Source organism: Muntiacus reevesi, chromosome 1, assembly GCF_963930625.1.
Source record: "Muntiacus reevesi chromosome 1, mMunRee1.1, whole genome shotgun sequence".
In the NCBI taxonomy this organism is placed as follows: Eukaryota; Metazoa; Chordata; class Mammalia; order Artiodactyla; family Cervidae; genus Muntiacus; species Muntiacus reevesi.
In genome coordinates, this window is record NC_089249.1 from 250,243,987 (window position 1) to 250,261,077 (window position 17,091).

The 17,091-nt window shown below is 37.4% G+C and overlaps 1 protein-coding gene across 3 annotated transcripts in view; it reads right to left on the bottom strand.

Annotated features, from left to right (window-relative positions):
* The window catches only part of GABRB2 (gamma-aminobutyric acid type A receptor subunit beta2), a 270,258-nt gene that overhangs the window by 128,621 nt on the left and 124,546 nt on the right, over nucleotides 1-17,091 (bottom strand). The gene's annotated exons all lie outside the window — the stretch shown is intronic.

Below are 17,091 nucleotides of genomic sequence, written 5' to 3' on the forward strand. Positions count from 1 at the left end.
TCTAACAAAAAGAGTGCTACAACTTGGGATAATCATTTTCCTTGATGAGCCTCATGATGCTTTGTAAATTAAACAGTGTGCTAAATCAGTATTCTCCCAAGATTTGGTCCATCACCCACCTGGTACCCCAAACCACCTGGAAGCATTTATTAAACAGGCAGTTTCTCTTCTCCAGAGGCTCTTGGGATGGAATGGGGCCATCCCAGGACTCTATTTTACAAGCAGGACAGGTGATTGAGAAAATCAATGTGTCTCTCAGTCTTCCACTCATGTTTGTTTTCTCCTTTTCTCAAGATCTTACAATCAAATTTCCCAACAATCTCAGCTTTGGTCCATCATTTTTGACCTTTCTATACAGAGTGCAGTGCTTTGCAAGTGTGTTAGTATAAAACACAATAAGTCTTTCATCTGTCACCTAATTTGCTCTGTCCTGAATAACCTTTCTCATAGCCCTTTAGAGAGTTTCCTCCTATTGGTTGGCAGGATTATTCATTTAAAACACACGGTACCTTTATAATTTATCAGGGAAAGATGTATATGTCTCCAGTGTCTTTATATTTCTCTGTCATCATTTTTCACTAACCTCTCTTTTCACCAATAGAAGACATACTAGAAAGAGCCAAAAAACATACAGTCCTAAGTGATTTATCAGTATGGTTTCTGATCAATAAGGCAGCATGATGTTATGAAAAAGTACACTTTAAAACACAACAGACAAAGGTATGAATCCTAATTCTGCCCCATTAAAACTATGATATACATCAAGATGGTCAATATATCCTAACCAACCCTAGCTTCTTTGTCTGTAAAAAGGAGGCATTTTAATAACAATAATAATTACTTAACAGTTTCTAGATGAAGTAATATAATAATTTATGTAAAGAATATAGAAGAGAACATCTGGTGAACAAAACCAAGAGGAAAAACTGGTGTTAAAGTTGATGAACTTTGGCATACTCTACTATGAGAGGCACTGTACTTGTGTTGGAAACAGAGAAATAAATGCAGCCCTAGCTTGAGAGAAACAATCCACAGCTAGACCTTTTCCATTAAATGGTCTCAGGCACTGGGCTTCCCTGATGGCCCAGTGGTTACGAATCTGCCTTCCTACACAGAGGGTACAGAATCGATCCCCTGTTGGGGAGCTAGGATCCCACATGCCTCACGGCCAAAAAAAAAAAAAAGAAAGAAAAGGTCTTGAGCATGACTTAGACAAGTAGTCCAGGTAGACTGAATCTATGAAATTCCTTGGTCAGGTTTAAGCATCTTATTCCTTTGTTGTAGGATGAAATGCATAATTGAGTTAATGTAAGTAGTTCCTGCCTCTTTAGTTTGATTACTGCTTCATTAAGGTTCGTGCTTTGCTAATTTTTGCTTTCCTATTTAGTCATAAGTGAGCAACCTCTGACTGTTGTTCATCTTGGACTCCTTCCTCTCCTTGACCAGGAGGATTCTCTGCCTCAGCTCCTCAGCCATCTGCTTCTTCAGCATCCATGGCCGCACTGCCCGACTTCCATGCTACTACAGATCTTGGTCTCCCAGTCTCTCCACCTGCCTCCCTACTATTATTCATACAATGGTAACACATTTTAAAGACACAGACAGGATTCTACCACTCCTCTTCAAAATTTTTAGAGGCTCTTCCAAAACATTCCCAATCTTGGCTATGACCTACTGTTACCTGAATAACCTAACCTTTTCTTCCCAGTTTAATCTCATACCAAGTCCTCACTCACTATTTCCAGTCTTCACATCTGTTCTCTCTGCCTAGAATATGAATCTCCCCACCCCCGATACTCACAAACTCCTATATTTTCCTGGTCCTTCATCTCAAAAATCACCTCTTCTGAAAGGGATTTCTTAAGCAGTCCACCCAAAGTGGCTGCCTTAACTCAAGCTCCATCTTAGTTATTTATTTTCTTCAAGGAATTATTGCAATCTGAAATTATCTTGCTTATTTCTATTTTGTAAGAATGATTTTTCCCAGTAAAATTTAAGCTACTTAAAAGCAGACTTTTTTCTATTTATTGTAAGGGACTCAAAAAGGATCTGTTGAAAGGATAAATACATGAATTACAGAATCAAGCACTTGGTTTTGTTGCGCATAAATCTTTTATTTGGGGGATTATTTTATTGCATAATTTCTCTTTTTTAAAACTTACAATATGTCTTATGTTTTAGAGATTCATTTTATATTTTTAACAGTAAGTAAAACTTAATCTACTTATTAAATTACATAACTAGTTAAAGAATTTACCCTACTATTAAACTGATTGTTTCTGCTTTCGATGGGACTGATCAAATGTCTATAATTTATTATTTTATAATTTCTAAAAATTATATAAAACTTTAACATTCACATTTGCTCAGGGTTAAAAGAGGACAATTTATTTTGGTTATATGATACTTGGCTAAATTTTTCACTGGTCTACTGTCTTTTTTTAACATGCAGATGTAACCTGAATTACCACTAATATAGAGGAACCTGTATTGTGTAGAAGAGAAATTATCAAAGGAAATAAAATTAGCTACCTAGTGGGCATATAAATTCTCATGCTATTTAAGTAAAATAGTAGACACAATCTTCATCTTGATACACTAGAGAAAATTAACTTTTTTTGATAGAATGAACACCAAAGACATAAAAGGTACAAGGGCATACATAGGATAAAGAGGGATAGTCATAAATAGATGTCTGACTGTGTAAGTGAGGTGAAATTTGCAATTGCTACTATAGGCTGTGATTTACACTTTCTACTGATGCATATTCAAGGCAGCTAACATCTGTGAACACTAGGGCTGTGAGCAAGAAAAATAAATTGACTAATGCTATTGCAGAAGCAATTAGGTTTCTACTCATGCTTTAAAAATGAAGTATTAGGAAAGTGTTTTTCTCACATCAACAACTTCAGATTCACATTGATGTTTCACTTCTTTTTTTTAATGTTATAGCATACTTCATAAAGGACTTCCCTGGCGTCTCAGGGCTAAAGAATCCGCCTGCCAATGCAGGAGACAGATGTGGGTTCGATCTCTGGGTTTGGGAAGACCCCCTGGAGAAGGAAATGGCAACCCACTCCAGTCTTCTTGCCTGGGAAATCCCATGGACAGAGCCTGGAAGGCCATAGTCTATGGTGTTACAAGAGAGTCAGCCATGATTTAGTGACTAGTGACTAAAAAACAACTTCATAAAAATAACTAAATATATATAAATGTTTTCTAGTTGATGTTTATAAGCATTTGTATCTCCTGTTGGGATTAAAATAGAAATTCTGTAGCCAAAAAATCCACTTGGAATCCTGATCATACAGAAAAGGATGACTGACCAGAGACAAGTCACTTACACACTCCAATGCGTGGGCTCCTGAAACAATGAACTAGAAGCCTGCCATATTGCTTTATTGTGAGATGATAAAAGTAAGGAAAAAATTTGTAACACTAAATGTTCTTCATCTTTTGTTATTACTCACTGCTAATGAGTAGATATAGTGATAACTCATTTAACCAGTAGCTATTTGGTAGCGGGCATATGTATATGTTTGTATGCATGAAGAAATATAGAATATTCACACACTTATAAGCAAAGCAGAGCTATGAAATAAATCATGTACCAACATATAAATATTCAAAAAAAGTCACTATGTCATATGTGTATATGAAATTCTTAACAAATTTTAAGACAAAGTACAGACTGAACTGAACAGATGTAACAAGACTGCATATTTTCTAGGTGCTTTTTGAGATCAGAAACCATATCTATTTTTATTTATATCCCAAAAACCTTGCCAGGTGCAGGCCTATGCCAAGATTAAAATAAAAATAATAATAACAACAACATAAAACAAAGACAGTCAAGGTCACAAATATTCTCAAACTGAGGATTTTGAAATGATTCTCTGATATGTGTCTGATTCAATTTATTAAAAAAATGTTCTAAAACAAATTTGAAAGTCAAAATCATCCTTACAGAAGAAGCCACTTTGGAATAAATTTTATTCAGAAAAGCTCAATGACCAACATCAAAATCTATTCCTTGGGACATTCTGAGTTATAACAGGGCTATATTTCTCTAAAAATAAGTCAACAGAATAAATATAATTAGTGGGTTTTTCATGAATCTGCCTTTCTGAATCCTGATAAACATCCTTAATGGGCCTTAAATAACTCAGCATCACTACATTTCAAAGAGTCTTTAGGCAGGTAAAGTAGTAACTCATTAGACAGGTATCATGATTAAGTTTTAAGACCATTGGGAAATATATGAAGACAGTCCAGTTTTCAGTCAAAGGAAACAGTCAGTATGCCTCCAAAATGAAGATTGGAGGAAAACTTCAACAGTTAAAACTGGAAATGTGTCTTCTTTGGGGGGCTGAATACTACTGCATGATGAGAGCCACTTTTGGGGATCACCAATATTCTAATTGGGCTAAGAGATCTTTAGATAAACTTATTATTCCTCAGCCATCGGGCACAGTCATCCAAAAGATTTATGTCACAAAATACTGACACAGTGCAGGAAAACTAAATATGTAACACAGAATAAAAAGTCACTAGAGGCATCTATAAAATCAAGAAATACAACTATGCCAGTATTTCATATCAAAGACATAACAGACATTTTAAAGTGTCATTAACTGAGATTTACAGATGCTAGTATATCAATCCAAGTTTGAATATGACCTCAGATAGTTATTAAATGATAATAAATGCCTTTGCCCCTGACCAGTAGGAAATAACTCAGAATCATCAACGTGATACATGGGATCTTTCAGCAGATTGTTCAAGAGGGGCTTTTAGGGGCTAAAATATATGGTTAAACATGTGCCTTAACATGTAAAAGACTTGTTAGGATTTCAACCAGAGATTATCAAAAAGTGACTCTGAACTTTTACTTTGATCTATCAAGATAACATTCCAGCTGTTCCACCAAAAAAAAAAAAAAAAAAATCAGTATCTTGGCATAATTTTTTAAGAAAATTAGCTGCCTTATCCCCAACTATGTTCAAAAAGTAATGTTCTAACTCACTGCATGCTTTTACTTTGTTCAAAATGTACATTTACTTAAACGTACAACTTATTCTAATTACAAGGGACAAGAAAGGAATCTCTGGGATTAGCAGGCAGCATTAATAGAGAAAAATTAGGATGTTAAAAAGGTCAATTATCAAAAAATACACTGAACTTTTTGTATGATTAAATATGTATTATGAAAATACATATTTTTCTAGCTGTAAAACAAACATTAAACACTTCCAGCTATGGGGGAAAATTCCAGTTACTTTATTTCAGCATAAAAATATGAACTGAAATTTTGAGAAGTTCTAAATAGCTCATCTGAGTCACTTCCCCTGAAAGTATTTAATTTTTTTTTGTTTTAATATATCCAAGACTTGACATTATTTTGTATCTTACAATTATTCCAGTTGGGAAACTAATGTCTTACATACATCCCCTTATATGTTCTTGTCTTTTGTAGAGTAGACAGAACACCTACCGCAGGAGTTAGCTGACTTCTGCTCTGGTGTTCTCAATAATAACATACCTCAAATTAATTGATCTCTTTCTATGTTCCAGACACCATCTAGTGTTACTGAAACATATCATCTTATTTAACACAAGGAGTGTCCTATCATTATTCCCATTTTACAGATAAGAAAATCGAGACACAGAACAGTAGAGTGATTTTCTCCAAAAGTCACAGTGGGAGTAGTGGAGTTGAGATTTAAATCTAGGATGTTAGTCTCCAGAGCCCACACAGGTAACTACCAGGCTACCACTAACTAGGCAGGTTGATCTTGATGAAGTCATTTAGCTTCTCTGGAGGACTGGCCAATGTCTTAGATCCCAAGTGAGCTTGGGAATTCTACAATGCAGTGAAAATACATTACATGTTCTCTGACCCTGTATATTTTGTAATTTTGTTTTACCCACACATTCAAAGGCTGTATTTCACAGCTGTTCATTCTGTTTTAGTCAATTATGTAGACTAGCCCACCCCAGACTTGCAAACACAGGCCTCTCCCCTAGGAGTCCCACTTAATATTCTCTCCTGATTGAAGGTCTCCCATAGCATTTTTCTTCTGTCCTACGCTTTTGATTTACCTCCACAGAGGCCTTCTGCTTAAATTATAATCTCCAACACTCACGCATAATTGCTTTTAAAAGTTCTTTACAAGTCCTCCTGTAGAATCACATGGGCTACTATGCTCAACTTTGTAATCACCAAAAAAAGTAAGATTGCTAGCAATCATGCTCCCATTTGACAAATCGTGCCTTTCAGACTGGAGCTATTTGTACTCATCTGCAGCTGTTGTCTTTCTGTGACTCCTTGCTCTTTTGGAATCTTATTCCCTGTAAAGACACCCCGCACTATAAAGGAAACACATGTTTCTGCTACAAATTCAAGGATTACAATGAAAGACATTTCCTTAAGTAACATGCCTATGGAATCCAAACAGCAGTATCTCAAAAAATCTCATTCTCTAAGCATATAAATCCTAATCAACCAAAATGTTGGTCCAGACATACCCATCTGTAGTCAGTCCCATGTTTATCAAGACCCTCCATATTACTTTCCTGGTGGTCTTATCCACAAACCCTTTGCTTATCTCATAAATGAGAATATCCATTCTTCTTTCTAGATTAAACCTTAACGGGATTCTGACCCTGGGGCGGGGGGCGGGGGGAATCTTTCTTTTTTTCTACTTACAACCTAACAACTGAAATCTGGTTTCAGATCGCTATAAGAGATTTAATTATACAAGAGCCATTTATCAATGGGAAAGACATATAGCCGGGACTCTAATTATTTCAACAATGGTTTCTTTTTAGTTTGTTTTCACAATTTAAAACAGTGTTTAGATACGCCAGATACTTACTGTTGCATTCAATATTTAAAATAGTTTCTTTTTATTTATGATGCATTAGAAACATACCATTTCAGATAAGTTCACCAGTTTTATTCCAGTCCTTTAATTTTTTTTTTTTTTTTTAAACAAAATGAGAAGCTCACAGCTGCTGACTCAGTGACTGACTGAGGTTATAACCTCAGATGCATCTGCTGTCACTTTTCCCACATCTAGTCCTGTATAATTTTAAACCGTAAACCACACATGCTAGAGGTCTTCATTTCTCCAGCTCCTCCCTCCACCCTTAACCCCCAGACTAGACTGCATGGACTTCATAACTTCTCTGACTTCAGGTTGGATTTGGCCAATGGGGAGCAGACCAGGAGTCTGGAGAGGGGGAAAGTGAGAGTCTGGGAACTGTACTCTAGACCCCATCCCCAGGAACTTGTGAACAGGTCCCTTGACCATTTCCTCCTCTCGCTCTTGAAGTCTAGGATGCTAGGGAACAGATGGGCAACCTGCTGATCCTATCTCTGGGAGCGAGGGAGGGGGGAGCAGTTCCTTCTCTTTATAAATTGACTCCTTCTCTTTGTAAATTACTCTTTTATTACAAGTCATATCAAATTATCCCATTTTCACTAAGGCATCTGTTTCCTGTTGCACCCCGACTGATATTACAGAAATGTATTTAAAATCTGAAGTTTCTCTAGCTAGGCTGTCAAAAAAATCAGAAGCATATTCCATTCCTGGGTTCTTTTATCTTAGGATTTTAGGGATGTGGGGATGAAGTTTTCCTTGTATTTAACATGAACTGCCTCCTTCCTATGATTCCAGTCTTGGTTCACCAGACCCCACCCAAAAAGCACTCTCTCTCCATGTAAGCCAAAGCAACCCTTCCTCCCCTACCACTTGTCACTGTCTCATTTAATTTTATTTCCTTCATAATACTTATCATAGGATTACCCTGGAAGTCCAGTTAGACTGGACTTCTAATTGTGCTTCCAATGCAGTGAACTCAGGTTCAATCCCTGGTCAGAGAACTAAGATCCCACTCATTGTGCTGTTCAGCCATTTTTTTTTAAATTAAATAACAAGGAGAAAATACTTTAAAAAGCACTCATCATTAACTGAAATTAGTCTGTGTGTGCATTGGCTTATTCATTACTCTCTGTCTCCCTAGCAGACTCAGAGTCTATGTTAAGCTGGGTTTTCACAAAGCAGATCCTGAAGGCTGCTCACTAGGGATCACCATCTGTGAAAGTGAGAAGCAGCTGGACCGGACAAAGGAAAATGCTGACGCAGGATGCTGGCCGAGCAACGTGGAAGTTCTGATGAGAGTTCTGCCATCAGAGTTACTCACAGGAGACTGAAATGACCTTCAAGCCACCTCCCTCTTCCACCATCACTACACACATACACACCTTCCGTGAACAGCTGGCATCTGCTGGTTGAGAAAAAGATACACTCGATAAAAAGGTCAGTGGGAAACATGTTCTGAGGTTGATCCAGCCTCCAACATGCCCTCACACACATTTTCCCTGCAGGACATGGTTGTAACTATGATCACCTAAACCAGTAAGTAAAAGAGATTCTACTGTTATTGCTGCTGCTGCTATTTTTCAAACACAAAAAATAAATTACTCAAAGCAGCCTCCTGTCACATACCAGCAACTCAGCTTGCATTTATGACTCCAACAAAAGCTACCAACAATGCCATCCCAAGACTTATCTGCCACTCATCTCTAACGCCAAAAGATTTCCATCTCAGTGGCACGTTTGCTATTTAAGTCTTTTACATAAAACAGGTACCAAATACTCAGGAGAATGTTTCACACCATTGGAAGTCACACATTTGTGTTAAAAACTATACAGTGCTTCATGTTAATTATATTTCAATGGAAGTGGAAGAAAAGAATTAAAAGTAAATAAAAAGCATGATATGAAGAATAAAAAGATGAGAAAACACAAATTAAACCTGAGGATTATTACCTATCTAATAAGCAAAAAAATTAAAGAAATGGTAATATTCAGTACTACACATTTTGCAGGGAAACGGACCCTCTCACACATGCTACCAGTAGAATTAGAAATCAGAACACTTTCTGGATGACAGACTTTCTGTAGCAGAGAAGAGTGGCCAGCATGGTGTTCATTGATCTTGTGTAAGTTTCGAATACACAGGGGCACAGAGGTCAAGAACAGAGGCCTTGGCAGCGACGAGAGGCGCGGGGCTCATATCTTGGCACTGCCTCTTGCTGGGTGACCTTGAACCAACATATAAAGAGGAGCTGCTATAATACAAAAGGTCTTTTTGAATGCTGGACAATTATTTCTTCAGAATTCTAAGGAGGCATGACCCTGAGCATCCCACAAAAAAGCAAAAGGCTTTCTTCTGACTTGAAAAAATCATCCTGATTCTTCAGAAGCTTTTAGCCACATAGGATGAAGTTTTGAAGTGGGGGTAGAGGGTGCCTGTGGATAAGATCAACTAAAAGGTGAAATCCAGAGAGCCCCTTATAACTGAAGACTGCTGCTGCTGCTGCTGAAGACTAGTTAAAACAAAAAGTTTAGAATTTAAGATGGAAAAAAAAAATGTCTTTAAAAAGTTATCTCCAAACATATCTTGTGATGCAGGGTGGTTAAAGAAAAAAAAATGTCTTGTACCCAAAAGGTAACATACTGAATAAGAAAACCATGTGTTCATGCTCAGTCATGTCCAACTCTTTGCAACCCCATGGACTGTAGCCCGCCAGGCTCCTCTGTCCATGGGATTCTCCAGGCAAGAATACTAGAGTGCAATTCCATTCTGCAAAGGATCTTCCCAATCTGGGGACTCAACTCAGGTCTCTTGAGTCTCCTACAGTGGCAGGCAGATTCTTTACCATTGCACCACCTGGGCAGCCCAAATAAGAAGATTAACTGACTAAATAGAGAACTGGAGCAGAGTGAAGTAAATCATCAAATAAATAAATAAATAAATAAATAAATAAACCCTGGGGCTCGTTTTAAAGAAAACTCTTGGAGAAACAGAAAAGGCTCACACGAAAAAGGGCATAAACACTTATGTTGAAAACGACAGACAATTTTTAATACAGGTCACTAAATATTATTATGTGTGTGTGTTAGTTGCACAGTGATGTCCGACTCTGTGACCCTATGGACGGGAGCCCTGTCAGGCTCCTTTATACATAGACTTCTCCAGGCAAGAATACTTGAAAGGGTAGCTACTCCCTCCTCCAGGCAATCTTCCAGACCCAGGGAATCTAACCCAGGTCTCCTGCATTGCAGGCAAATTCTTTACCATTTGAGCCACCAGGGAAGGCCAAATTATTATTATAGCACTGTACCACAGGTAAGAATGAAGACAAGCACATCCAATTCCTGGATGAAAAATGAAAACTGAAAACAGAAGACATCAGAAAAGGTATCAGAAAAGGAAAAGGTGTGTAACACCGTTTTTATACGGAAAATTTCATTTCCTCCAAGCTGGGAGATGGGGACAGGGTTGGAAGAATGAGAAGATTGACTACCAAGTTAAAGAATGGTTGTTCTGTCAGTATTTCCCGCAGCTGGCCTGGTCTGTCTCTCTGTCAGTTTCTCTCTCTAGAAAAAAAAAGAAAAAAAAAAAAAAAGGCAAACTAGCTTCATAATTCAGTAAAATGTTACTGAGTATTAAACCCTGAAAACTAATTGTTTAACAAACAGATGAGTGAGTTCTGCTGTTCCACCTGAAGAAGAAAGCAGACTGATGGATCTAATAAGAGCCTCTATTTTTACAGAGGGCTCAAGGGAGCAATGATGGGCTGTTCGCATGGTCCAAGCAGGAAGCTACAGTCATAAATTCTAACATGAAGGACATGGAGGATTTAGGTTAAATAGAAAGATGACTTGGCTGATAGTGAAGGCTATAAAATCATGAAACAGCTCCCTGGGTGAATGGTAGATAGCCCTTTCTGGAAATGATGTGTAAAGAAGAGGCTCATCTGTCAGGGTGATGAAGAGGGGCCCAACCACAACATTAGGATGGTTTAGGTGATAAGTCTGTACTTTCTGGTTCACCAAAGCAGCCTCTATCTTTAATTTCCAGCAACTAAAACAAATGCCTAAATCCCCTGCAGCCTGAGCATACCTCTGATAATTTGGCTTGTAATGGATTTTAGCTTAATAAAACAGACAATAATGTGAAGAGTTGCTAAATGTAATTAAATAACTGAAGAGGTATAATATAGCCTATAAACATTAAAGTATTTCAACGCATGCCTAATGACATCCAGGGCCAGGTAAAGATGTATTTCTGTCAGGTAATTACTAACAATTATTTAGTACTGTTCTCGGAGCACTAGGATGCAACATTAAATGTTGGTTATCATCTTCATGCTCAGTGTTCACATTAGTTAAGCATTTGTGGTGGTGTAACACCATAATGTCACTAATGAATAATTATTTCTAGAGCAATTATTTTTTAAGTGATTAAGATGCGCTGTATCACTGTGACACAACCGACTTCATATTTGCTTTCTCAATAGCTTCCTTGTCTTCCCTACCAGTTCCCTTCCCCAAAGCATATTAGACTGACTTTTTCTCACAGGAAAAAAATAGATAATAATTACCAAATGCATACCGTCCCTGAGAGAAATACAATGCAACAAGCTAATGTCTGCTAATTCTCAAGCTACCATTAGGGAGCTGAAGAGAGTATCAGGATATTGCATTGGATAATATAGACATTCAAAAATCTAAAATTTGCAAGTTTATCATCACTTTGTCAATGAGACTGAACTGTAATATATCTGAATGCCAATAAAGGTGCTGACCAATATTAGTTTATCCACAACGAGAGCTTACATTCTGCATGGTGCTTACTAACCCCTGTGGAAGATACTTAATAAAAGTATTAAGATACAGTCTTTGGCCTTAAGAACCTTAAACTCAAAGACAAGACACAAGATAAACTGATACAGAAAGGTATTATTTGGGATCCCTGATAGCTCAGACAGTAAAGAATCTGCCTGCAATGAAGGAGACACGGGTTTGATCCCCAGGTTGGGAAGATACCCTGGAGAAGGGAATGGCTACCCACTCCAGTATTCTTGACTGGAGAATTCCATAGACAGAGGAGCCTGTGGAAGATGTTACCTTTGTCAACCTGGAACACAACTCCAGCAAGTAAGGCAAAGGCAAAATCTCTTTAAGCCTTAATACTATTAATAGCATAACCACAATATGAGCAACTACCACTTAGAATGGATGTAAGGACTTAAACAATATACAAAAATTGATTATCATGGACTAAGCATTCTTACAATGCTTAGTTTTTAGCTCTAAACAAGCACATAGTTTTATTTATTTTTTATATTTATTATTATTAGTCATATGTGTTAAGCATGAATAATGTGTATTACAAGATCTCCGATAAGGGAGATAACTAGAAGCTGAAGTAGTCATCGTGGAGGAATGAGTTACCAGTTAGGTGATGAAGGATGGGCAAGACTTTGCTAGATCGAATGTAGGAAGGGTTTTCCACTCAGCAGAGAACAAGAGCACATGCCCAGAGCCAGGACATAAGGGTCAAATGGCCAGTGCAACTTGAGTGGTAAGAAAACTTAAGATTTATACAGGGTGAAGGCTGGATAAAGGCAAACAGCAACTGACCTTAAGTTTCAGGCCAACTAATTTATATTTTATCTATTGAGAACTGCAGAGCACGATATGACACTATGAAACAAAGTGCTGATATTATAATTTACTTAAATCTGATTGATGAGACACAAACTCAGATGCCCAGAGTGTCAGGTTTATGGCATCTGTGCTATGAGGAGTAGGCTCTACATAAGAAAACAGGAAATGGTGAGAATCGGCGTCAAATAAAAAAAAGAATACCCAGTCCACACAAGGTATCAATGCCTCAACTTCAGCTGATCATTGCCATGTGGGAAATAGGGCTCAGCTCAGGTTTTTGACATTTAGAAATGGAAATACACATTTTAAAATGAAATGTTCTTAATTTTTAAAAGTACAATGCTAGTCAAATAAAATGCTTGTCTGAACTGGTATGTCCTGAGGGCAGATGGAAGGCAGCCCTTGATGTTATGTGATTTTATAAATGAAGAAAGCAAATTTCTGAGATATGCAGTGATTCACTGTAATTGACGCAGTGAGTTACAGGTAGTTTTAAGGTCTTAACCAGTGGAAACTTTATCCAAGATTATTAGGACTCACTGGAGGTTAAGGCTTCATTCCACTCGGTATGGAACAGGGTGAGCACATGCCCAGAGACAGGACAATTGTGAGGTTTCAGTGCAACCTTCATTACACTAATAGAGGTCTTCACATTTTAGACCATTTTTCATTACAACCTCAAACGAAACAAACTAGCAGATGAATGAACATGTGGGCTTCCCTGATAGCTCAGTTGGTAAAGAATCCACCTGCAATGCAGGAGACTCCGCTTCAATTTCTGGGTTGGGAAGATCCACTGGAGAAGGGATAGGCTACTCACTCCCTATAATTGGGCTTCCCTTATGGCTCAGCTGGTAAAGAATCCACCTGCTATGTGGGAGACCTGGGTTCGATCCCTGGGTTGGGAAGATCCTCTGGAGAAGGGAAAGGATACCTACTCCAGTATTCTGGCCTGGAGAATTCAGTCCATGGGGTCGCAAAGAGTTGGACACAACTGAGTGATTTTCATTTCACTTGCAGCAGATCAACACAAGTCAAAATAAAATAAACAAGTATGAGTGTGCATTCTCTTTTCTTGATATCCGTGCAGTAGAGAGGAAAGAATATGTCCTGGGGAGTCACTCAGCCATCCAGACCTTGGTGCACTCACCAGTGTCCACCATTTCCTAGTTATGCCACTTGAGGAGGTCAGTTTGCTTGCCTTTAAAATACAAATAATGATGCCTAGTGTACAGAGTTGCAGGATAATAATATAGAACTGCATAACTTGATGACACGTTATCACACTCCAGCAAGAGGGATAATGTCTTGAAACTTGATTTTAAACACTATTTAAGAGAGTAAAAAAAAGTGATTTAATGATTAGAAACAGATGTTTTGATATGAGCATTTATGGTCAACTTCCGTGGGAAGTATAAGCTAAAACTATGGTAACAGCCAAATAAATTGCTAACAAACTAGCCTACTATTTACATAATATAGGTGAGCAAAAATTTCAGACCCTGGTAAAGGAGAAATAAGAAAGGACAAGTTAGAGACGGTATTAAGGTTAATTGCATTCATGATGCATTACAGGATAGAAGAATTGTGAGTTAAAATCAGTTTTAACAGTTTGAGGAAATGAGTTACTGAAAATTCTCAAGAAAGTTAATGAGTTGGAGAAATAAGCAAGACTTGTAACAGAACAGGAGAGTTCTCTTGAATTTACAACTGTGACACCAAAAGACACAAATTTAACATTCTTGGAAAAGAAGTGGGATAATACATGGAACCAGTCTTAGATTCACATTCGGACCTGGTATTTCAACTCTGGGACCCTGTGGATGTTATTAATTCTTCTCTCAGTTTCCTTTTCTGTAACATGCAGATAAAAAGGTGTGTTTTATAGCAGTGCTGATGAAAAATAAAACAAAACGATGTATTGTCCATGAGGAATTTAGTGCAATCACTTGCAAATCCTGAGTGTTCAGTATATGGTACCTGCTCCTATCATCACTGTTACAATCTATTGTAGTATATGATACCTGCTCTTACCTTCACTATCACAGTCTAAGACTGAATGAGGTCAGGAGGAAAACGGTGAAATACTTTTTTATGACATAAAAGGAAAAAAGAGAGTGATTAAAAATACAACTGCAAAAATATTTGCAATCAATTTTTTGTACACATGGATGGTATGACAACTTTTTATATCAAAAGTAATATAATTTATGCCATCTAGAACAGCAAATTCACATTTATACTTTCCTTTTGCACAAGACTCTTGAGAGTCCCTGGGATTGCAAGGAATCAAACAGTCAACCCTGAAGGAAATCAGCCCTGAATATTTATTGGAAGGACTGATGCTGAAGCTGAAGTTCCAATACTCTGGCTACCTGATGAAAAGAGCCGACTCACTGGCAAAGACCCTGATGTTGGGAAAGACTGAAGGAAAAAGGAGAAGGGTGTGGCAGAGAATGAGATGGTTAGATAGTATCACCGACTCAATGGGCATGATTTGAGCAAATTCTGGGAGAAAGCAGATGACAAAGGAGCCTGGTGTGCTGCAATTCATGGGGTCAAAAAGAGTCAGACATGACTTAGTGACTAAATAACAACAACAACAATAAAAAACAACACTACTCTGTATAACACAGATAACTAATGAGAACCTACTGCATATCACAGGGAACTCTACTCAATATCCTGTGGTGACCTAAATGGGAAGGAAATCTAAAAAAGAGGGGATATAGGTATATCTATAACTAATTCAATTTGCTGTGCATTAGAAACTACACAACAGTGTAAAGAAACTATACTTCAATAAAAACTTTAAAAAATTAAAAAGGAATATTACAGTGTACTCTGTTTTGCATCTGGCTTTCTGAGTTCAACATTACTCTGAGATTTACGTCTATACTTTAGGGGGCTGCTGCTGCAGCTGCTGCTAAGTCGCTTCAGTCGTGTCTGACTCTGTGCGATCCCATAGACAGCAGCCCACCAGGCTCCCCCGTCCCTGGGATTCTCCAGGCAAGAACACTGGAGTGGGTTGCCATTTCCTTCTCCAATGCATGAAAGTGAAAGTGAAGTTGCTCACTCGTGTCCGAAAAGCAAAATCATCTGACATTATGTGCCAAGGGCTCTACCATGATGCGTTCACAGGGACTCAGGGTACACTTTTCTATGCATGTGGGGTAATTAGAAAGCAAAATGCAAACAAGAATCTGGAAAATAAGAAACATATTTATTAAACAAGTATTATGTGTTAAGTTCTTTAGGGAAAAAATATCAAATGTTTCTTCATCCATGGATATATAAAGAAAAGAGTGAAATATAACACCCAAGGGGTTGAAGGAAAAATTAACTTTACTAATTTGCATGGAATTTCCAGTAATTCATTGACAAATATCACCTCTGGACACAAAGAAACATCAAGAATTAGGCTCACTATTATTTTTCCTAATTGCCCTCATCAAACCAATTTCTGATTATTTACCAACTAAACATTTTTTGACTGCATTGAAATTGCTCCTAGAAATATTATGTCCTATCAGAAGAACTGTGTAGTTTCTCTGCCAATATTCAAATACTGAAAAAGTATAAAACTATAATTTATCTTTCTATATGCTTAAGTAAAAGTATCATTAATATGTCAGTCCTTTAGGAAAAAGGTTATATTTCTTAGAAAAGGTTATAGATTTCTTTAAAACATATGTCAAATCTCTGTTCAAACACTTGACATTTATTTATTTTGATGAAAATATTACTGAACTGTTGCAACCATCTCATCCTGTAAATTTAAGTTGGCATATGATATTTCATAAGAAAGAGTCCCAATGTAAGAATTTACCAAATATTAGGGAAGGCATTGTAAATCTAGGCAGGAAGTATACCCAGATTTCCTCTGGAACTGAGAAAAGCTTAATATTATATTGTAAGAATGATATATATTGATATATTATTTTATCAACTGATACTCTGTAACAAATATTTCAGAAGATTTTTCGGTGCAATGATAAATGCTCTTTGTAGTCAAGTCCTAAAAATGCAAATATTCTAAATTATTTTATGAGTCATAAAATGGATGAGTAAATGCACATTTGATATGGCTCTCCCCTGATTAAAATTCTTAACGGCACCCTTTTCTCCAAAGAGAAAATGCAAACTCCTGAAGATTACCAACAAGGACCCTTCTTTCCTCTCCAACTCATATCTCACCTGTCATAGTTCACTTTCTCACAATTCATGCTCCAGTCACTCTGAAATCATTTAATTGACCTTTCTTCCTTCACTTTCTCCTCTACTTGCTGTTCCCTCTACGTGTCATCCCCACCCCTCTGTTCTCCATCATCGTCACCTGATTAACTGTGAGTGTTCCTTAAAGTCTCATTTTACCTATTACTGCCCCTATCAACTTCACTCCCAACGCACACACACACACACAAGCCAATTGTTTTTACACTTCATCATCTGATAGAAACTAAGTGTCTCAGGCAGCTATGCATCATGAAGGTAGATGAGATATCATAACCACGTTACCACTGAGTCTGGAAGGCAGCAGTGGCCCAGTGAAACCAGATGACTT